This window comes from Solea solea, unplaced genomic scaffold (assembly GCF_958295425.1).
Source record: "Solea solea unplaced genomic scaffold, fSolSol10.1 scaffold_85, whole genome shotgun sequence".
NCBI lineage: Eukaryota > Metazoa > Chordata > Actinopteri > Pleuronectiformes > Soleidae > Solea > Solea solea.
This window is the reverse complement of record NW_026704105.1, coordinates 40,265-58,000: the sequence shown is the minus strand read 5'-3', so window position 1 is coordinate 58,000 and position 17,736 is coordinate 40,265. Positions and strand designations below refer to the sequence as shown.

General features: G+C 51.7%; 32 non-coding genes and 4 pseudogenes across 32 annotated transcripts; 27 read left to right on the top strand and 9 right to left on the bottom strand.

Annotated features, from left to right (window-relative positions):
* Positions 1-537: 537 nt before the first annotated feature.
* LOC131452371 (U5 spliceosomal RNA) lies at positions 538-650 on the top strand. The gene has a single exon (XR_009237180.1). It is a non-coding gene; the product is annotated as a U5 spliceosomal RNA (small nuclear RNA).
* Positions 651-829: 179 nt separating this feature from the next.
* Positions 830-1,022, top strand: LOC131452335 (U2 spliceosomal RNA). The gene has a single exon (XR_009237148.1). It is a non-coding gene; the product is annotated as a U2 spliceosomal RNA (small nuclear RNA).
* A 131-nt stretch (positions 1,023-1,153) lies between these two features.
* On the bottom strand, positions 1,154-1,272 carry LOC131452389 (5S ribosomal RNA). The gene has a single exon (XR_009237197.1). It is a non-coding gene; the product is annotated as a 5S ribosomal RNA (ribosomal RNA).
* A 402-nt stretch (positions 1,273-1,674) lies between these two features.
* On the top strand, positions 1,675-1,838 carry LOC131452330 (U1 spliceosomal RNA). The gene has a single exon (XR_009237143.1). It is a non-coding gene; the product is annotated as a U1 spliceosomal RNA (small nuclear RNA).
* Positions 1,839-2,464: 626 nt separating this feature from the next.
* Positions 2,465-2,577, top strand: LOC131452391 (U5 spliceosomal RNA). The gene has a single exon (XR_009237199.1). It is a non-coding gene; the product is annotated as a U5 spliceosomal RNA (small nuclear RNA).
* A 179-nt stretch (positions 2,578-2,756) lies between these two features.
* LOC131452365 (U2 spliceosomal RNA) lies at positions 2,757-2,949 on the top strand. The gene has a single exon (XR_009237176.1). It is a non-coding gene; the product is annotated as a U2 spliceosomal RNA (small nuclear RNA).
* Positions 2,950-3,116: 167 nt separating this feature from the next.
* LOC131452354 (5S ribosomal RNA) lies at positions 3,117-3,235 on the bottom strand. The gene has a single exon (XR_009237166.1). It is a non-coding gene; the product is annotated as a 5S ribosomal RNA (ribosomal RNA).
* A 402-nt stretch (positions 3,236-3,637) lies between these two features.
* On the top strand, positions 3,638-3,801 carry LOC131452444 (U1 spliceosomal RNA). Its single transcript, XR_009237234.1, has one exon. It is a non-coding gene; the product is annotated as a U1 spliceosomal RNA (small nuclear RNA).
* A 616-nt stretch (positions 3,802-4,417) lies between these two features.
* Positions 4,418-4,530, top strand: LOC131452388 (U5 spliceosomal RNA). The gene has a single exon (XR_009237196.1). It is a non-coding gene; the product is annotated as a U5 spliceosomal RNA (small nuclear RNA).
* Positions 4,531-4,709: 179 nt separating this feature from the next.
* Positions 4,710-4,902, top strand: LOC131452353 (U2 spliceosomal RNA). The gene has a single exon (XR_009237165.1). It is a non-coding gene; the product is annotated as a U2 spliceosomal RNA (small nuclear RNA).
* Positions 4,903-5,033: 131 nt separating this feature from the next.
* Positions 5,034-5,152, bottom strand: LOC131452324 (5S ribosomal RNA). The gene has a single exon (XR_009237138.1). It is a non-coding gene; the product is annotated as a 5S ribosomal RNA (ribosomal RNA).
* A 401-nt stretch (positions 5,153-5,553) lies between these two features.
* LOC131452442 (U1 spliceosomal RNA) lies at positions 5,554-5,717 on the top strand. The gene has a single exon (XR_009237232.1). It is a non-coding gene; the product is annotated as a U1 spliceosomal RNA (small nuclear RNA).
* Positions 5,718-6,364: 647 nt separating this feature from the next.
* LOC131452387 (U5 spliceosomal RNA) lies at positions 6,365-6,477 on the top strand. The gene has a single exon (XR_009237195.1). It is a non-coding gene; the product is annotated as a U5 spliceosomal RNA (small nuclear RNA).
* Positions 6,478-6,656: 179 nt separating this feature from the next.
* Positions 6,657-6,849, top strand: LOC131452352 (U2 spliceosomal RNA). The gene has a single exon (XR_009237164.1). It is a non-coding gene; the product is annotated as a U2 spliceosomal RNA (small nuclear RNA).
* Positions 6,850-6,980: 131 nt separating this feature from the next.
* LOC131452342 (5S ribosomal RNA) lies at positions 6,981-7,099 on the bottom strand. The gene has a single exon (XR_009237155.1). It is a non-coding gene; the product is annotated as a 5S ribosomal RNA (ribosomal RNA).
* A 402-nt stretch (positions 7,100-7,501) lies between these two features.
* On the top strand, positions 7,502-7,665 carry LOC131452441 (U1 spliceosomal RNA). The gene has a single exon (XR_009237231.1). It is a non-coding gene; the product is annotated as a U1 spliceosomal RNA (small nuclear RNA).
* A 616-nt stretch (positions 7,666-8,281) lies between these two features.
* LOC131452396 (U5 spliceosomal RNA) lies at positions 8,282-8,394 on the top strand. The gene has a single exon (XR_009237204.1). It is a non-coding gene; the product is annotated as a U5 spliceosomal RNA (small nuclear RNA).
* Positions 8,395-8,573: 179 nt separating this feature from the next.
* On the top strand, positions 8,574-8,766 carry LOC131452351 (U2 spliceosomal RNA). Its single transcript, XR_009237163.1, has one exon. It is a non-coding gene; the product is annotated as a U2 spliceosomal RNA (small nuclear RNA).
* A 131-nt stretch (positions 8,767-8,897) lies between these two features.
* LOC131452420 (5S ribosomal RNA) lies at positions 8,898-9,006 on the bottom strand (annotated as a pseudogene).
* Positions 9,007-9,408: 402 nt separating this feature from the next.
* On the top strand, positions 9,409-9,572 carry LOC131452447 (U1 spliceosomal RNA). The gene has a single exon (XR_009237237.1). It is a non-coding gene; the product is annotated as a U1 spliceosomal RNA (small nuclear RNA).
* A 616-nt stretch (positions 9,573-10,188) lies between these two features.
* On the top strand, positions 10,189-10,301 carry LOC131452386 (U5 spliceosomal RNA). The gene has a single exon (XR_009237194.1). It is a non-coding gene; the product is annotated as a U5 spliceosomal RNA (small nuclear RNA).
* A 179-nt stretch (positions 10,302-10,480) lies between these two features.
* Positions 10,481-10,673, top strand: LOC131452350 (U2 spliceosomal RNA). The gene has a single exon (XR_009237162.1). It is a non-coding gene; the product is annotated as a U2 spliceosomal RNA (small nuclear RNA).
* A 131-nt stretch (positions 10,674-10,804) lies between these two features.
* On the bottom strand, positions 10,805-10,913 carry LOC131452422 (5S ribosomal RNA; annotated as a pseudogene).
* Positions 10,914-11,315: 402 nt separating this feature from the next.
* On the top strand, positions 11,316-11,479 carry LOC131452446 (U1 spliceosomal RNA). The gene has a single exon (XR_009237236.1). It is a non-coding gene; the product is annotated as a U1 spliceosomal RNA (small nuclear RNA).
* A 616-nt stretch (positions 11,480-12,095) lies between these two features.
* LOC131452385 (U5 spliceosomal RNA) lies at positions 12,096-12,208 on the top strand. The gene has a single exon (XR_009237193.1). It is a non-coding gene; the product is annotated as a U5 spliceosomal RNA (small nuclear RNA).
* Positions 12,209-12,387: 179 nt separating this feature from the next.
* LOC131452349 (U2 spliceosomal RNA) lies at positions 12,388-12,580 on the top strand. Its single transcript, XR_009237161.1, has one exon. It is a non-coding gene; the product is annotated as a U2 spliceosomal RNA (small nuclear RNA).
* Positions 12,581-12,711: 131 nt separating this feature from the next.
* LOC131452421 (5S ribosomal RNA) lies at positions 12,712-12,820 on the bottom strand (annotated as a pseudogene).
* Positions 12,821-13,222: 402 nt separating this feature from the next.
* LOC131452445 (U1 spliceosomal RNA) lies at positions 13,223-13,386 on the top strand. Its single transcript, XR_009237235.1, has one exon. It is a non-coding gene; the product is annotated as a U1 spliceosomal RNA (small nuclear RNA).
* Positions 13,387-14,033: 647 nt separating this feature from the next.
* Positions 14,034-14,146, top strand: LOC131452384 (U5 spliceosomal RNA). Its single transcript, XR_009237192.1, has one exon. It is a non-coding gene; the product is annotated as a U5 spliceosomal RNA (small nuclear RNA).
* Positions 14,147-14,325: 179 nt separating this feature from the next.
* On the top strand, positions 14,326-14,518 carry LOC131452364 (U2 spliceosomal RNA). Its single transcript, XR_009237175.1, has one exon. It is a non-coding gene; the product is annotated as a U2 spliceosomal RNA (small nuclear RNA).
* A 149-nt stretch (positions 14,519-14,667) lies between these two features.
* On the bottom strand, positions 14,668-14,786 carry LOC131452331 (5S ribosomal RNA). The gene has a single exon (XR_009237144.1). It is a non-coding gene; the product is annotated as a 5S ribosomal RNA (ribosomal RNA).
* Positions 14,787-15,188: 402 nt separating this feature from the next.
* LOC131452440 (U1 spliceosomal RNA) lies at positions 15,189-15,352 on the top strand. Its single transcript, XR_009237230.1, has one exon. It is a non-coding gene; the product is annotated as a U1 spliceosomal RNA (small nuclear RNA).
* A 616-nt stretch (positions 15,353-15,968) lies between these two features.
* On the top strand, positions 15,969-16,081 carry LOC131452395 (U5 spliceosomal RNA). The gene has a single exon (XR_009237203.1). It is a non-coding gene; the product is annotated as a U5 spliceosomal RNA (small nuclear RNA).
* A 179-nt stretch (positions 16,082-16,260) lies between these two features.
* LOC131452348 (U2 spliceosomal RNA) lies at positions 16,261-16,453 on the top strand. The gene has a single exon (XR_009237160.1). It is a non-coding gene; the product is annotated as a U2 spliceosomal RNA (small nuclear RNA).
* A 131-nt stretch (positions 16,454-16,584) lies between these two features.
* LOC131452417 (5S ribosomal RNA) lies at positions 16,585-16,693 on the bottom strand (annotated as a pseudogene).
* A 402-nt stretch (positions 16,694-17,095) lies between these two features.
* On the top strand, positions 17,096-17,259 carry LOC131452328 (U1 spliceosomal RNA). Its single transcript, XR_009237142.1, has one exon. It is a non-coding gene; the product is annotated as a U1 spliceosomal RNA (small nuclear RNA).
* The last annotated feature ends 477 nt before the right edge of the window (positions 17,260-17,736 follow it).

Below are 17,736 nucleotides of genomic sequence, written 5' to 3'. Positions count from 1 at the left end.
CCCAGTCTTTCCAAGTTGCTGGGAATGGGATGGTTGTGGGTGTTGTCTTTTAGCTCTAAGGAAATGTCATGCTCCCTTTCCCGGCTCTTTTTAGGAGAACTGGATTGATGGAGATGGATCCATGGCCATCATGCCAAGGGTTAATACTTTGGCGCTTGTTCCGTCCACTCCTGTACATTGACCTGATATTGAAGCGATGCCAGGAGCAGCTCACCATTTCAGAAGCCCGGAGGAGCTGGGAAACGGCCCGGCAGTTTGTACTGCTCGGTGTGACACAGAGCTGCTTTGCTCATGCACTCACATCTACCACTAAACCTTGGAGGTGTGCCACAGCCTCAGCGATTGATAGAAAACTGCAGCACACAACCAACAGTAAGAATGCGCTTCCAAACATGCAGTCAAATGTGGGCGGTTGATTGGCCGGCAAACCAAAAACGTTGAAGAAAGGCTGTCCCAAGGTGGCCGGCCGGGCCGACCGAGACTGTGGTGACTCCGGCGGATAGACTCCTTGGCTGCTCTCAAGGAGAGGGTCTATGTCGACTCTGGTTTTTCTTCAAAATGCACAAGTCTTTCGCCTTTTACTAAAGACTTCCGTGGAGAGGAACGTCCGAGAGTTTAAGTTATTTTTGGTGGGCTTTGCTGTATGGCTGCGCCCTTTGAGTGTGTCAAATGTCAAGCAGCTGTCCGTCACGGCTCAGAGGTGCGCTTAGATCACCTGGGGGCGGAGGTGATCGGCAGCAGCCTTTGTTATGCGCACTTCAGAAACATGGCACCACAACAAGTAACTTGTGCGCCAAGATCTTGAGTTGGCCCCAGACACTGGCGGGCCATCGCTTCTCGGCCTTTTGGCTAAGATCAAGTGTAGTATCTGTTCTTATCAGTTTAATATCTGATATGTCCTCTATATGGGGATTAAATATTAAATGCATTTTTGAGCATTGGGCGGTGAAACCTGGGGCTTGCTCTCTTCACTCCTTGCATTGACCTGGTATTGCAGTGCCACCAGGAACGGTGCACCGTTCTCTTTTTTTCTGTGAAAACCAAAGCAAGGCTGAAACTGGAAGGACATTAACGTGTGCCCGTGCGTCAACGTAATTGCAAGCCCACGTTTCTTGTAAGGAAGCAGCAGTGTCAAAGCGTGCTGCAGTGTAAAAGCTTACAGCACCTGGTATTCCCAGGCAGTCTCCCATCCAAGTACTAACCAGGCCCGACCCTGCTTAGCTTCCGAGATCAGACGAGATCGGGCGTGCTCAGGGTGGTGTGGCCGTAAGCCGATGGGCAGGTGACACAGACTCCTTTTATAGACCAGGCAAGGCCCCCTGCTCGTGGAGGGGCTCAAAAGTCAGCCTTCCGAACACACTGCACTTGAGCCTTTATCGCCACTACCTGCTACACTCTATTCCAGTATTTGGAAGCTACACCGAGATGGGTAAGCTGCTGTTGGTGCCGTCAGGTCCAGTTGTTGCTGAATCTATAGGAAATGACAGCCAGGTATGCCAGTGAAAAGGTCGAGTGTTTCCTCTCCAATGTGCGCTGGAGGTTGAAGTTGAACACAGCACAGCATTAACGAGCACCTGAGTCAAGGCATTGGACTCTGGGACTATCCATTTCCTGCACCGTCGGCCAAAGAGCTGTGTCTGGGAACAGCCACCCAGTGCTGGGCAAGTACACCTCATACTTACCTGGCAGGGGAGACACCATGATCAAGAAGGTGGTTCACCCAGGGCGAGGCTCAGCCATTGCACTCTGGTTGTGCTGACCCCTGCAAATTCCCCAAACGTGGGAATCTTGACTGCATAATTTTTGCTGGTGGGGTACTGCGTCCGCGCTCTCCCCCGATGACGTAGTTGTAAGCAAAGGTCAGCCGCCCAAAGTTCCGCCTTGTGTGCCCATCTCCAGGCTTCTCACGTGCTCGCAGAGCGACATCCCCAGTCTTTCCAAGTTGCTGGGAATGGGATGGTTGTGGGTGTTGTCTTTTAGCTCTAAGGAAATGTCATGCTCCCTTTCCCGGCTCTTTGTAGGAGAACTGGATTGATGGAGATGGATCCATGGCCATCATGCCAAGGGTTAATACTTTGGCGCTTGTTCCGTCCACTCCTGTACATTGACCTGATATTGAAGCGATGCCAGGAGCAGCTCACCATTTCAGAAGCCCGGAGGAGCTGGGAAACGGCCCGGCAGTTTGTACTGCTCGGTGTGACACAGAGCTGCTTTGCTCATGCACTCACATCTACCACTAAACCTTGGAGGTGTGCCACAGCCTCAGCGATTGATAGAAAACTGCAGCACACAACCAACAGTAAGAATGCACTTCCAAACATGCAGTCAAATGTGGGCGGTTGATTGGCCGGCAAACCAAAAACGTTGAAGAAAGGCTGTCCCAAGGTGGCCGACCGGGCCGACCGAGACTGTGGTGACTCTGGCGGATAGACTCCTTGGCTGCTCTCAAGGAGAGGGGCTATGTTGACTCTGGTTTTTCTTCAAAATGCTCAAGTCTTTCGCCTTTTACTAAAGACTTCCGTGGAGAGGAACGTCCAAGAGTTTAAGTTTTTTTTGGTGGGCTTTGCTGTATAGCTGCGCCCTTTGAGTGTGTCAAATGTCAAGCAGCTGTCCGTCACGGCTCAGAGGTGCACTTAGATCACCTGGGGGTGGAGGTGAGCAGCAGCAGCCTTTGTTATGCGCACTTCAGAAACACGGCACCACAACAAGTAACTTGTGCGCCAAGATCTTGAGTTGGCCCCAGACACTGGTGGGCCATCGCTTCTCGGCATTTTGGCTAAGATCAAGTGTAGTATCTGTTCTTATCAGTTTAATATCTGATATGTCCTCTATATGGGGATTTAATATTAAAAGCATTTTTGAGCATTGGGCGGTGAAACCTTGGGCTTGCTCTCTTCACTCCTTGCATTGACCTGGTATTGCAGTGCCACCAGGAACGGTGCACCGTTCTCTTTTTTTCTGTGAAAACCAAAGCAAGGCTGAAACTGGAAGGACATTAACGTGTGCCCGTGCGTCAACGTAATTGCAAGCCCACGTTTCTTGTAAGGAAGCAGCAGTGTAAAAGCGTGCTGCAGTGTAAAAGCGTGCTGCAGTGTAAAAGCGTGCTGCAGTGTAAAAGCTTACAGCACCTGGTATTCCCAGGCGGTCTCCCATCCAAGTACTAACCAGGCCCGACCCTGCTTAGCTTCCGAGATCAGACGAGATCGGGCGTGCTCAGGGTGGTGTGGCCGTAAGCCGACGGGCAGGTGACACAGACTCCTTTTATAGACCAGGCAAGGCCCCCTGCTCGTGGAGGGGCTCAAAAGGCAGCCTTCCGAACACACTGCACTTGAGCCTTTATCGCCACTACCTGCTACACTCTATTCCAGTATTAGGAAGCTACACCGAGATGGGTAAGTTGCTGTTGGTGCCGTCAGGTGCAGTTGTTGCTGAATCGATAGGAAATGACAGCCAGGTATGCCAGTGAAAAGGTCGAGTGTTTCCTCTCCAATGTGTGCTGGAGGTTGAAGTTGAACACAGCACAGCATTAACGAGCACCTGAGTCAAGGCATTGGACTCTGGGACTATCCATTTCCTGCACCATCAGCCAAAGAGCTGTGTCTGGGAACAGCCACCCAGTGCTGGGCAAGTACACCTCATACTTACCTGGCAGGGGAGATACCATGATCAAGAAGGTGGTTCACCCAGGGCGAGGCTCAGCCATTGCACTCTGGTTGTGCTGACCCCTGCAAATTCCCCAAACGTGGGAATCTTGACTGCATAATTTTTGCTAGTGGGGTACTGCGTCCGCGCTCTCCCCCGATGACGTAGTTGTAAGCAAAGGTCAGCCGCCCAAGGTTCCGCCTTGTGTGCCCATCTCCAGGCTTCTCACGTGCTCGCAGAGCGACATCCCCAGTCTTTCCAAGTTGCTGGGAATGGGATGGTTGTGGGTGTTGTCTTTTAGCTCTAAGGAAATGTCATGCTCCCTTTCCCGGCTCTTTGTAGGTAGAACTGGATTGTTGGAGATGGATCCATGGCCATCATGCCAAGGGTTAATACTTTGGCGCTTGCTCCGTCCACTCCTGTACATTGATCTGATATTGAAGCGATGCCAGGAGCAGCTCACCATTTCAGAAGCCCGGAGGAGTTGGGAAACGGCCCGGCAGTTTGTACTGCTCGGTGTGACACAGAGCTGCTTTGCTCATGCACTCACATCTACCACTAAACCTTGGAGGTGTCCCCCGTGAGCGAGGAATGTGCCACAGCCTCAGCGGTTGATAGAAAACTGCAGCACACAACCAACGGTAAGAATGCGCTTCCAAACATGCAGTCAAATGTGGGCGGTTGATTGGCCGGCAAACCAAAAACGTTGAAGAAAGGCTGTCCCAAGGTGGCCGGCCGGGCCGACCGAGGCTGCTCTCAAGGAGAGGGGCTATGTTGACTCTGGTTTTTCTTCAAAATGCTCAAGTCTTTCGCCTTTTACTAAAGACTTCCGTGGAGAGGAACGTCCAAGAGTTTAAGTTATTTTTGGTGGGCTTTGCTGTATGGCTGCGCTCTTTGAGTGTGTCAAATGTCAAGCAGCTGTCCGTCACGGCTCAGAGGTGCACTTAGATCACCTGGGGGTGGAGGTGAGCAGCAGCAGCCTTTGTTATGCGCACTTCAGAAACATGGCACCACAACAAGTAACTTGTGCGCCAAGATCTTGAGTTGGCCCCAGACACTGGTGGGCCATCGCTTCTCGGCCTTTTGGCTAAGATCAAGTGTAGTATCTGTTCTTATCAGTTTAATATCTGATATGTCCTCTATATGGGGATTAAATATTAAATGCATTTTTGAGCATTGGGCGGTGAAACCTTGGGCTTGCTCTCTTCACTCCTTGCATTGACCTGGTATTGCAGTGCCACCAGGAACGGTGCACCGTTCTCTTTTTTTCTGTGAAAACCAAAGCAAGGCTGAAACTGGAAGGACATTAACGTGTGCCCGTGCGTCAACGTAATTGCAAGCCCATGTTTCTTGTAAGGAAGCAGCAGTGTAAAAGCGTGCTGCAGTGTAAAAGCTTACAGCACCTGGTATTCCCAGGCGGTCTCCCATCCAAGTACTAACCAGGCCCGACCCTGCTTAGCTTCCGAGATCAGACGAGATCGGGCGTACTCAGGGTGGTGTGGCCGTAAGCCGACGGGCAGGTGACACAGACTCCTTTTATAGACCAGGCAAGGCCCCCTGCTCGTGGAGGGGCTCAAAAGGCAGCCTTCCGAACACACTGCACTTGAGCCTTTATCGCTATACCTGCTACACTCTATTCCAGTATTAGGAAGCTACACCGAGATGGGTAAGCTGCTGTTGGTGCCGTCAGGTGCAGTTGTTGCTGAATCGATAGGAAATGACAGCCAGGTATGCCAGTGAAAAGGTCGAGTGTTTCCTCTCCAATGTGTGCTGGAGGTTGAAGTTGAACACAGCACAGCATTAACGAGCACCTGAGTCAAGGCATTGGACTCTGGGACTATCCATTTCCTGCACCATCAGCCAAAGAGCTGTGTCTGGGAACAGCCACCCAGTGCTGGGCAAGTACACCTCATACTTACCTGGCAGGGGAGATACCATGATCAAGAAGGTGGTTCACCCAGGGCGAGGCTCAGCCATTGCACTCTGGTTGTGCTGACCCCTGCAAATTCCCCAAACGTGGGAATCTTGACTGCATAATTTTTGCTAGTGGGGTACTGCGTCCGCGCTCTCCCCCGATGACGTAGTTGTAAGCAAAGGTCAGCCGCCCAAGGTTCCGCCTTGTGTGCCCATCTCCAGGCTTCTCACGTGCTCGCAGAGCGACATCCCCAGTCTTTCCAAGTTGCTGGGAATGGGATGGTTGTGGGTGTTGTCTTTTAGCTCTAAGGAAATGTCATGCTCCCTTTCCCGGCTCTTTGTAGGTAGAACTGGATTGTTGGAGATGGATCCATGGCCATCATGCCAAGGGTTAATACTTTGGCGCTTGCTCCGTCCACTCCTGTACATTGACCTGATATTGAAGCGATGCCAGGAGCAGCTCACCATTTCAGAAGCCCGGAGGAGTTGGGAAACGGCCCGGCAGTTTGTACTGCTCGGTGTGACACAGAGCTGCTTTGCTCATGCACTCACATCTACCACTAAACCTTGGAGGTGTCCCCCGTGAGCGAGGAATGTGCCACAGCCTCAGCGGTTGATAGAAAACTCCAGCACACAACCAACGGTAAGAATGCGCTTCCAAACATGCAGTCAAATGTGGGCGGTTGATTGGCCGGCAAACCAAAAACGTTGAAGAAAGGCTGTCCCAAGGTGGCCGGCCGGGCCGACCGAGACTGTGGTGACTCTGGCGGATAGACTCCTTGGCTGCTCTCAAGGAGAGGGGCTATGTTGACTCTGGTTTTTCTTCAAAATGCTCAAGTCTTTCGCCTTTTACTAAAGACTTCCGTGGAGAGGAACGTCCAAGAGTTTAAGTTATTTTTGGTGGGCTTTGCTGTATGGCTGCGCCCTTTGATTGTGTCAAATGTCAAGCAGCTGTCCGTCACGGCTCAGAGGTGCACTTAGATCACCTGGGGGTGGAGGTGAGCAGCAGCAGCCTTTGTTATGCGCACTTCAGAAACACGGCACCACAACAAGTAACTTGTGCGCCAAGATCTTGAGTTGGCCCCAGACACTGGTGGGCCATCGCTTCTCGGCCTTTTGGCTAAGATCAAGTGTAGTATCTGTTCTTATCAGTTTAATATCTGATATGTCCTCTATATGGGGATTAAATATTAAATGCATTTTTGAGCATTGGGCGGTGAAACCTTGGGCTTGCTCTCTTCACTCCTTGCATTGACCTGGTATTGCAGTGCCACCAGGAACGGTGCACCGTTCTCTTTTTTTCTGTGAAAACCAAAGCAAGGCTGAAACTGGAAGGACATTAACGTGTGCCCGTGCGTCAACGTAATTGCAAGCCCACGTTTCTTGTAAGGAAGCAGCAGTGTAAAAGCGTGCTGCAGTGTAAAAGCTTACAGCACCTGGTATTCCCAGGCGGTCTCCCATCCAAGTACTAACCAGGCCCGACCCTGCTTAGCTTCCGAGATCAGACGAGATCGGGCGTGCTCAGGGTGGTGTGGCCGTAAGCCGACGGGCAGGTGACACAGACTCCTTTTATAGACCAGGCAAGGCCCCCTGCTCGTGGAGGGGCTCAAAAGGCAGCCTTCCGAACACACTGCACTTGAGCCTTTATCGCCACTACCTGCTACACCCTATTCCAGTATTAGGAAGCTACACCGAGATGGGTAAGCTGCTGTTGGTGCCGTCAGGTGCAGTTGTTGCTGAATCGATAGGAAATGACAGCCAGGTATGCCAGTGAAAAGGTCGAGTGTTTCCTCTCCAATGTGTGCTGGAGGTTGAAGTTGAACACAGCACAGCATTAACGAGCACCTGAGTCAAGGCATTGGACTCTGGGACTATCCATTTCCTGCACCATCAGCCAAAGAGCTGTGTCTGGGAACAGCCACCCAGTGCTGGGCAAGTACACCTCATACTTACCTGGCAGGGGAGATACCATGATCAAGAAGGTGGTTCACCCAGGGCGAGGCTCAGCCATTGCACTCTGGTTGTGCTGACCCCTGCAAATTCCCCAAACGTGGGAATCTTGACTGCATAATTTTTGCTAGTGGGGTACTGCGTCCGCGCTCTCCCCCGATGACGTAGTTGTAAGCAAAGGTCAGCCGCCCAAGATTCCGCCTTGTGTGCCCATCTCCAGGCTTCTCACGTGCTCGCAGAGCGACATCCCCAGTCTTTCCAAGTTGCTGGGAATGGGATGGTTGTGGGTGTTGTCTTTTAGCTCTAAGGAAATGTCATGCTCCCTTTCCCGGCTCTTTGTAGGTAGAACTGGATTGTTGGAGACGGATCCATGGCCATCATGCCAAGGGTTAATACTTTGGCGCTTGCTCCGTCCACTCCTGTACATTGACCTGATATTGAAGCGATGCCAGGAGCAGCTCACCATTTCAGAAGCCCGGAGGAGTTGGGAAACGGCCCGGCAGTTTGTACTGCTCGGTGTGACACAGAGCTGCTTTGCTCATGCACTCACATCTACCACTAAACCTTGGAGGTGTCCCCCGTGAGCGAGGAATGTGCCACAGCCTCAGCGGTTGATAGAAAACTGCAGCACACAACCAACGGTAAGAATGCGCTTCCAAACATGCAGTCAAATGTGGGCGGTTGATTGGCCGGCAAACCAAAAACGTTGAAGAAAGGCTGTCCCAAGGTGGCCGGCCGGGCCGACCGAGGCTGCTCTCAAGGAGAGGGGCTATGTTGACTCTGGTTTTTCTTCAAAATGCTCAAGTCTTTCGCCTTTTACTAAAGACTTCCGTGGAGAGGAATGTCCAAGAGTTTAAGTTATTTTTGGTGGGCTTTGCTGTATGGCTGCGCTCTTTGAGTTTGTCAAATGTCAAGCAGCTGTCCGTCACGGCTCAGAGGTGCACTTAGATCACCTGGGGGTGGAGGTGAGCAGCAGCAGCCTTTGTTATGCGCACTTCAGAAACATGGCACCACAACAAGTAACTTGTGCGCCAAGATCTTGAGTTGGCCCAAGACACTGGTGGGCCATCGCTTCTCGGCCTTTTGGCTAAGATCAAGTGTAGTATCTGTTCTTATCAGTTTAATATCTGATATGTCCTCTATATGGGGATTAAATATTAAATGCATTTTTGAGCATTGGGCGGTGAAACCTTGGGCTTGCTCTCTTCACTCCTTGCATTGACCTGGTATTGCAGTGCCACCAGGAACGGTGCACCGTTCTCTTTTTTTCTGTGAAAACCAAAGCAAGGCTGAAACTGGAAGGACATTAACGTGTGCCCGTGCCTCAACGTAATTGCAAGCCCATGTTTCTTGTAAGGAAGCAGCAGTGTAAAAGCGTGCTGCAGTGTAAAAGCTTACAGCACCTGGTATTCCCAGGCGGTCTCCCATCCAAGTACTAACCAGGCCCGACCCTGCTTAGCTTCCGAGATCAGGCGTGCTCAGGGTGGTGTGGCCGTAAGCCGACGGGCAGGTGACACAGACTCCTTTTATAGACCAGGCAAGGCCCCCTGCTCGTGGAGGGGCTCAAAAGGCAGCATTCCGAACACACTGCACTTGAGCCTTTATCGCCACTACCTGCTACACTCTATTCCAGTATTAGGAAGCTACACCGAGATGGGTAAGCTGCTGTTGGTGCCGTCAGGTGCAGTTGTTGCTGAATCGATAGGAAATGACAGCCAGGTATGCCAGTGAAAAGGTCGAGTGTTTCCTCTCCAATGTGTGCTGGAGGTTGAAGTTGAACACAGCACAGCATTAACGAGCACCTGAGTCAAGGCATTGGACTCTGGGACTATCCATTTCCTGCACCATCAGCCAAAGAGCTGTGTCTGGGAACAGCCACCCAGTGCTGGGCAAGTACACCTCATACTTACCTGGCAGGGGAGATACCATGATCAAGAAGGTGGTTCACCCAGGGCGAGGCTCAGCCATTGCACTCTGGTTGTGCTGACCCCTGCAAATTCCCCAAACGTGGGAATCTTGACTGCATAATTTATGCTAGTGGGGTACTGCGTCCGCGCTCTCCCCCGATGACGTAGTTGTAAGCAAAGGTCAGCCGCCCAAGGTTCCGCCTTGTGTGCCCATCTCCAGGCTTCTCACGTGCTCGCAGAGCGACATCCCCAGTCTTTCCAAGTTGCTGGGAATGGGATGGTTGTGGGTGTTGTCTTTTAGCTCTAAGGAAATGTCATGCTCCCTTTCCCGGCTCTTTGTAGGTAGAACTGGATTGTTGGAGATGGATCCATGGCCATCATGCCAAGGGTTAATACTTTGGCGCTTGCTCCGTCCACTCCTGTACATTGACCTGATATTGAAGCGATGCCAGGAGCAGCTCACCATTTCAGAAGCCCGGAGGAGTTGGGAAACGGCCCGGCAGTTTGTACTGCTCGGTGTGACACAGAGCTGCTTTGCTCATGCACTCACATCTACCACTAAACCTTGGAGGTGTCCCCCGTGAGCGAGGAATGTGCCACAGCCTCAGCGGTTGATAGAAAACTGCAGCACACAACCAACGGTAAGAATGCGCTTCCAAACATGCAGTCAAATGTGGGCGGTTGATTGGCCGGCAAACCAAAAACGTTGAAGAAAGGCTGTCCCAAGGTGGCCGGCCGGGCCGACCGAGGCTGCTCTCAAGGAGAGGGGCTATGTTGACTCTGGTTTTTCTTCAAAATGCTCAAGTCTTTCGCCTTTTACTAAAGACTTCCGTGGAGAGGAACGTCCAAGAGTTTAAGTTATTTTTGGTGGGCTTTGCTGTATGGCTGCGCTCTTTGAGTGTGTCAAATGTCAAGCAGCTGTCCGTCACGGCTCAGAGGTGCACTTAGATCACCTGGGGGTGGAGGTGAGCAGCAGCAGCCTTTGTTATGCGCACTTCAGAAACATGGCACCACAACAAGTAACTTGTGCGCCAAGATCTTGAGTTGGCCCCAGACACTGGTGGGCCATCGCTTCTCGGCCTTTTGGCTAAGATCAAGTGTAGTATCTGTTCTTATCAGTTTAATATCTGATATGTCCTCTATATGGGGATTAAATATTAAATGCATTTTTGAGCATTGGGCGGTGAAACCTTGGGCTTGCTCTCTTCACTCCTTGCATTGACCTGGTATTGCAGTGCCACCAGGAACGGTGCACCGTTCTCTTTTTTTCTGTGAAAACCAAAGCAAGGCTGAAACTGGAAGGACATTAACGTGTGCCCGTGCCTCAACGTAATTGCAAGCCCATGTTTCTTGTAAGGAAGCAGCAGTGTAAAAGCGTGCTGCAGTGTAAAAGCTTACAGCACCAGGTATTCCCAGGCGGTCTCCCATCCAAGTACTAACCAGGCCCGACCCTGCTTAGCTTCCGAGATCAGGCGTGCTCAGGGTGGTGTGGCCGTAAGCCGACGGGCAGGTGACACAGACTCCTTTTATAGACCAGGCAAGGCCCCCTGCTCGTGGAGGGGCTCAAAAGGCAGCATTCCGAACACACTGCACTTGAGCCTTTATCGCCACTACCTGCTACACTCTATTCCAGTATTAGGAAGCTACACCGAGATGGGTAAGCTGCTGTTGGTGCCGTCAGGTGCAGTTGTTGCTGAATCGATAGGAAATGACAGCCAGGTATGCCAGTGAAAAGGTCGAGTGTTTCCTCTCCAATGTGTGCTGGAGGTTGAAGTTGAACACAGCACAGCATTAACGAGCACCTGAGTCAAGGCATTGGACTCTGGGACTATCCATTTCCTGCACCATCAGCCAAAGAGCTGTGTCTGGGAACAGCCACCCAGTGCTGGGCAAGTACACCTCATACTTACCTGGCAGGGGAGATACCATGATCAAGAAGGTGGTTCACCCAGGGCGAGGCTCAGCCATTGCACTCTGGTTGTGCTGACCCCTGCAAATTCCCCAAACGTGGGAATCTTGACTGCATAATTTATGCTAGTGGGGTACTGCGTCCGCGCTCTCCCCCGATGACGTAGTTGTAAGCAAAGGTCAGCCGCCCAAGGTTCCGCCTTGTGTGCCCATCTCCAGGCTTCTCACGTGCTCGCAGAGCGACATCCCCAGTCTTTCCAAGTTGCTGGGAATGGGATGGTTGTGGGTGTTGTCTTTTAGCTCTAAGGAAATGTCATGCTCCCTTTCCCGGCTCTTTGTAGGTAGAACTGGATTGTTGGAGATGGATCCATGGCCATCATGCCAAGGGTTAATACTTTGGCGCTTGCTCCGTCCACTCCTGTACATTGACCTGATATTGAAGCGATGCCAGGAGCAGCTCACCATTTCAGAAGCCCGGAGGAGTTGGGAAACGGCCCGGCAGTTTGTACTGCTCGGTGTGACACAGAGCTGCTTTGCTCATGCACTCACATCTACCACTAAACCTTGGAGGTGTCCCCCGTGAGCGAGGAATGTGCCACAGCCTCAGCGGTTGATAGAAAACTGCAGCACACAACCAACGGTAAGAATGCGCTTCCAAACATGCAGTCAAATGTGGGCGGTTGATTGGCCGGCAAACCAAAAACGTTGAAGAAAGGCTGTCCCAAGGTGGCCGGCCGGGCCGACCGAGGCTGCTCTCAAGGAGAGGGGCTATGTTGACTCTGGTTTTTCTTCAAAATGCTCAAGTCTTTCGCCTTTTACTAAAGACTTCCGTGGAGAGGAACGTCCAAGAGTTTAAGTTATTTTTGGTGGGCTTTGCTGTATGGCTGCGCTCTTTGAGTGTGTCAAATGTCAAGCAGCTGTCCGTCACGGCTCAGAGGTGCACTTAGATCACCTGGGGGTGGAGGTGAGCAGCAGCAGCCTTTGTTATGCGCACTTCAGAAACATGGCACCACAACAAGTAACTTGTGCGCCAAGATCTTGAGTTGGCCCCAGACACTGGTGGGCCATCGCTTCTCGGCCTTTTGGCTAAGATCAAGTGTAGTATCTGTTCTTATCAGTTTAATATCTGATATGTCCTCTATATGGGGATTAAATATTAAATGCATTTTTGAGCATTGGGCGGTGAAACCTTGGGCTTGCTCTCTTCACTCCTTGCATTGACCTGGTATTGCAGTGCCACCAGGAACGGTGCACCGTTCTCTTTTTTTCTGTGAAAACCAAAGCAAGGCTGAAACTGGAAGGACATTAACGTGTGCCCGTGCCTCAACGTAATTGCAAGCCCATGTTTCTTGTAAGGAAGCAGCAGTGTAAAAGCGTGCTGCAGTGTAAAAGCTTACAGCACCAGGTATTCCCAGGCGGTCTCCCATCCAAGTACTAACCAGGCCCGACCCTGCTTAGCTTCCGAGATCAGGCGTGCTCAGGGTGGTGTGGCCGTAAGCCGACGGGCAGGTGACACAGACTCCTTTTATAGACCAGGCAAGGCCCCCTGCTCGTGGAGGGGCTCAAAAGGCAGCATTCCGAACACACTGCACTTGAGCCTTTATCGCCACTACCTGCTACACTCTATTCCAGTATTAGGAAGCTACACCGAGATGGGTAAGCTGCTGTTGGTGCCGTCAGGTGCAGTTGTTGCTGAATCGATAGGAAATGACAGCCAGGTATGCCAGTGAAAAGGTCGAGTGTTTCCTCTCCAATGTGTGCTGGAGGTTGAAGTTGAACACAGCACAGCATTAACGAGCACCTGAGTCAAGGCATTGGACTCTGGGACTATCCATTTCCTGCACCATCAGCCAAAGAGCTGTGTCTGGGAACAGCCACCCAGTGCTGGGCAAGTACACCTCATACTTACCTGGCAGGGGAGATACCATGATCAAGAAGGTGGTTCACCCAGGGCGAGGCTCAGCCATTGCACTCTGGTTGTGCTGACCCCTGCAAATTCCCCAAACGTGGGAATCTTGACTGCATAATTTATGCTAGTGGGGTACTGCGTCCGCGCTCTCCCCCGATGACGTAGTTGTAAGCAAAGGTCAGCCGCCCAAGGTTCCGCCTTGTGTGCCCATCTCCAGGCTTCTCACGTGCTCGCAGAGCGACATCCCCAGTCTTTCCAAGTTGCTGGGAATGGGATGGTTGTGGGTGTTGTCTTTTAGCTCTAAGGAAATGTCATGCTCCCTTTCCCGGCTCTTTGTAGGTAGAACTGGATTGTTGGAGATGGATCCATGGCCATCATGCCAAGGGTTAATACTTTGGCGCTTGCTCCGTCCACTCCTGTACATTGACCTGATATTGAAGCGATGCCAGGAGCAGCTCACCATTTCAGAAGCCCGGAGGAGTTGGGAAACGGCCCGGCAGTTTGTACTGCTCGGTGTGACACAGAGCTGCTTTGCTCATGCACTCACATCTACCACTAAACCTTGGAGGTGTCCCCCGTGAGCGAGGAATGTGCCACAGCCTCAGCGGTTGATAGAAAACTGCAGCACACAACCAACGGTAAGAATGCGCTTCCAAACATGCAGTCAAATGTGGGCGGTTGATTGGCCGGCAAACCAAAAACGTTGAAGAAAGGCTGTCCCAAGGTGGCCGGCCGGGCCGACCGAGACTGTGGTGACTCTGGCGGATAGACTCCTTGGCTGCTCTCAAGGAGAGGGGCTATGTTGACTCTGGTTTTTCTTCAAAATGCTCAAGTCTTTCGCCTTTTACTAAAGACTTCCGTGGAGAGGAACGTCCAAGAGTTTAAGTTATTTTTGGTGGGCTTTGCTGTATGGCTGCGCCCTTTGATTGTGTCAAATATCAAGCAGCTGTCCGTCACGGCTCAGAGGTGCACTTAGATCACCTGGGGGTGGAGGTGAGCAGCAGCAGCCTTTGTTATGCGCACTTCAGAAACACGGCACCACAACAAGTAACTGGTGCGCCAAGATCTTGAGTTGGCCCCAGACACTGGTGGGCCATCGCTTCTCGGCCTTTTGGCTAAGATCAAGTGTAGTATCTGTTCTGATCAGTTTAATATCTGATATGTCCTCTATATGGGGATTAAATATTAAATGCATTTTTGAGCATTGGGCGGTGAAACCTTGGGCTTGCTCTCTTCACTCCTTGCATTGACCTGGTATTGCAGTGCCACCAGGAACGGTGCACCGTTCTCTTTTTTTCTGTGAAAACCAAAGCAAGGCTGAAACTGGAAGGACATTAACGTGTGCCCGTGCGTCAACGTAATTGCAAGCCCACGTTTCTTGTAAGGAAGCAGCAGTGTAAAAGCGTGCTGCAGTGTAAAAGCGTGCTGCAGTGTAAAAGCTTACAGCACCTGGTATTCCCAGGCGGTCTCCCATCCAAGTACTAACCAGGCCCGACCCTGCTTAGCTTCCGAGATCAGACGAGATCGGGCGTGCTCAGGGTGGTGTGGCCGTAAGCCGACGGGCAGGTGACACAGACTCCTTTTATAGACCAGGCAAGGCCCCCTGCTCGTGGAGGGGCTCAAAAGGCAGCCTTCCGAACACACTGCACTTGAGCCTTTATCGCCACTACCTGCTACACTCTATTCCAGTATTAGGAAGCTACACCGAGATGGGTAAGCTGCTGTTGGTGCCGTCAGGTGCAGTTGTTGCTGAATCGATAGGAAATGACAGCCAGGTATGCCAGTGAAAAGGTCGAGTGTTTCCTCTCCAATGTGTGCTGGAGGTTGAAGTTGAACACAGCACAGCATTAACGAGCACCTGAGTCAAGGCATTGGACTCTGGGACTATCCATTTCCTGCACCATCAGCCAAAGAGCTGTGTCTGGGAACAGCCACCCAGTGCTGGGCAAGTACACCTCATACTTACCTGGCAGGGGAGATACCATGATCAAGAAGGTGGTTCACCCAGGGCGAGGCTCAGCCATTGCACTCTGGTTGTGCTGACCCCTGCAAATTCCCCAAACGTGGGAATCTTGACTGCATAATTTTTGCTAGTGGGGTACTGCGTCCGCGCTCTCCCCCGATGACGTAGTTGTAAGCAAAGGTCAGCCGCCCAAGATTCCGCCTTGTGTGCCCATCTCCAGGCTTCTCACGTGCTCGCAGAGCGACATCCCCAGTCTTTCCAAGTTGCTGGGAATAGGATGGTTGTGGGTGTTGTCTTTTAGCTCTAAGGAAATGTCATGCTCCCTTTCCCGGCTCTTTGTAGGTAGAACTGGATTGTTGGAGACGGATCCATGGCCATCATGCCAAGGGTTAATACTTTGGCGCTTGCTCCGTCCACTCCTGTACATTGACCTGATATTGAAGCGATGCCAGGAGCAGCTCACCATTTCAGAAGCCCGGAGGAGTTGGGAAACGGCCCGGCAGTTTGTACTGCTCGGTGTGACACAGAGCTGCTTTGCTCATGCACTCACATCTACCACTAAACCTTGGAGGTGTCCCCCGTGAGCGAGGAATGTGCCACAGCCTCAGCGGTTGATAGAAAACTGCAGCACACAACCAACGGTAAGAATGCGCTTCCAAACATGCAGTCAAATGTGGGCGGTTGATTGGCCGGCAAACCAAAAACGTTGAAGAAAGGCTGTCCCAAGGTGGCCGGCCGGGCCGACCGAGGCTGCTCTCAAGGAGAGGGGCTATGTTGACTCTGGTTTTTCTTCAAAATGCTCAAGTCTTTCGCCTTTTACTAAAGACTTCCGTGGAGAGGAATGTCCAAGAGTTTAAGTTATTTTTGGTGGGCTTTGCTGTATGGCTGCGCTCTTTGAGTGTGTCAAATGTCAAGCAGCTGTCCGTCACGGCTCAGAGGTGCACTTAGATCACCTGGGGGTGGAGGTGAGCAGCAGCAGCCTTTGTTATGCGCACTTCAGAAACATGGCACCACAACAAGTAACTTGTGCGCCAAGATCTTGAGTTGGCCCCAGACACTGGTGGGCCATCGCTTCTCGGCCTTTTGGCTAAGATCAAGTGTAGTATCTGTTCTTATCAGTTTAATATCTGATATGTCCTCTATATGGGGATTAAATATTAAATGCATTTTTGAGCATTGGGCGGTGAAACCTTGGGCTTGCTCTCTTCACTCCTTGCATTGACCTGGTATTGCAGTGCCACCAGGAACGGTGCACCGTTCTCTTTTTTTCTGTGAAAACCAAAGCAAGGCTGAAACTGGAAGGACATTAACGTGTGCCCGTGCCTCAACTTAATTGCAAGCCCATGTTTCTTGTAAGGAAGCAGCAGTGTAAAAGCGTGCTGCAGTGTAAAAGCTTACAGCACCTGGTATTCCCAGGCGGTCTCCCATCCAAGTACTAACCAGGCCCGACCCTGCTTAGCTTCCGAGATCAGGCGTGCTCAGGGTGGTGTGGCCGTAAGCCGACGGGCAGGTGACACAGACTCCTTTTATAGACCAGGCAAGGCCCCCTGCTCGTGGAGGGGCTCAAAAGGCAGCATTCCGAACACACTGCACTTGAGCCTTTATCGCCACTACCTGCTACACTCTATTCCAGTATTAGGAAGCTACACCGAGATGGGTAAGCTGCTGTTGGTGCCGTCAGGTGCAGTTGTTGCTGAATCGATAGGAAATGACAGCCAGGTATGCCAGTGAAAAGGTCGAGTGTTTCCTCTCCAATGTGTGCTGGAGGTTGAAGTTGAACACAGCACAGCATTAACGAGCACCTGAGTCAAGGCATTGGACTCTGGGACTATCCATTTCCTGCACCATCAGCCAAAGAGCTGTGTCTGGGAACAGCCACCCAGTGCTGGGCAAGTACACCTCATACTTACCTGGCAGGGGAGATACCATGATCAAGAAGGTGGTTCACCCAGGGCGAGGCTCAGCCATTGCACTCTGGTTGTGCTGACCCCTGCAAATTCCCCAAACGTGGGAATCTTGACTGCATATTTTTTGCTAGTGGGGTACTGCGTCCGCGCTCTCCCCCGATGACGTAGTTGTAAGCAAAGGTCAGGCGCCCAAGGTTCCGCCTTGTGTGCCCATCTCCAGGCTTCTCACGTGCTCGCAGAGCGACATCCCCAGTCTTTCCAAGTTGCTGGGAATGGGATGGTTGTGGGTGTTGTCTTTTAGCTCTAAGGAAATGTCATGCTCCCTTTCCCGGCTCTTTGTAGGTAGAACTGGATTGTTGGAGATGGATCCATGGCCATCATGCCAAGGGTTAATACTTTGGCGCTTGCTCCGTCCACTCCTGTACATTGACCTGATATTGAAGCGATGCCAGGAGCAGCTCACCATTTCAGAAGCCCGGAGGAGTTGGGAAACGGCCCGGCAGTTTGTACTGCTCGGTGTGACACAGAGCTGCTTTGCTCATGCACTCACATCTACCACTAAACCTTGGAGGTGTCCCCCGTGAGCGAGGAATGTGCCACAGCCTCAGCGGTTGATAGAAAACTGCAGCACACAAC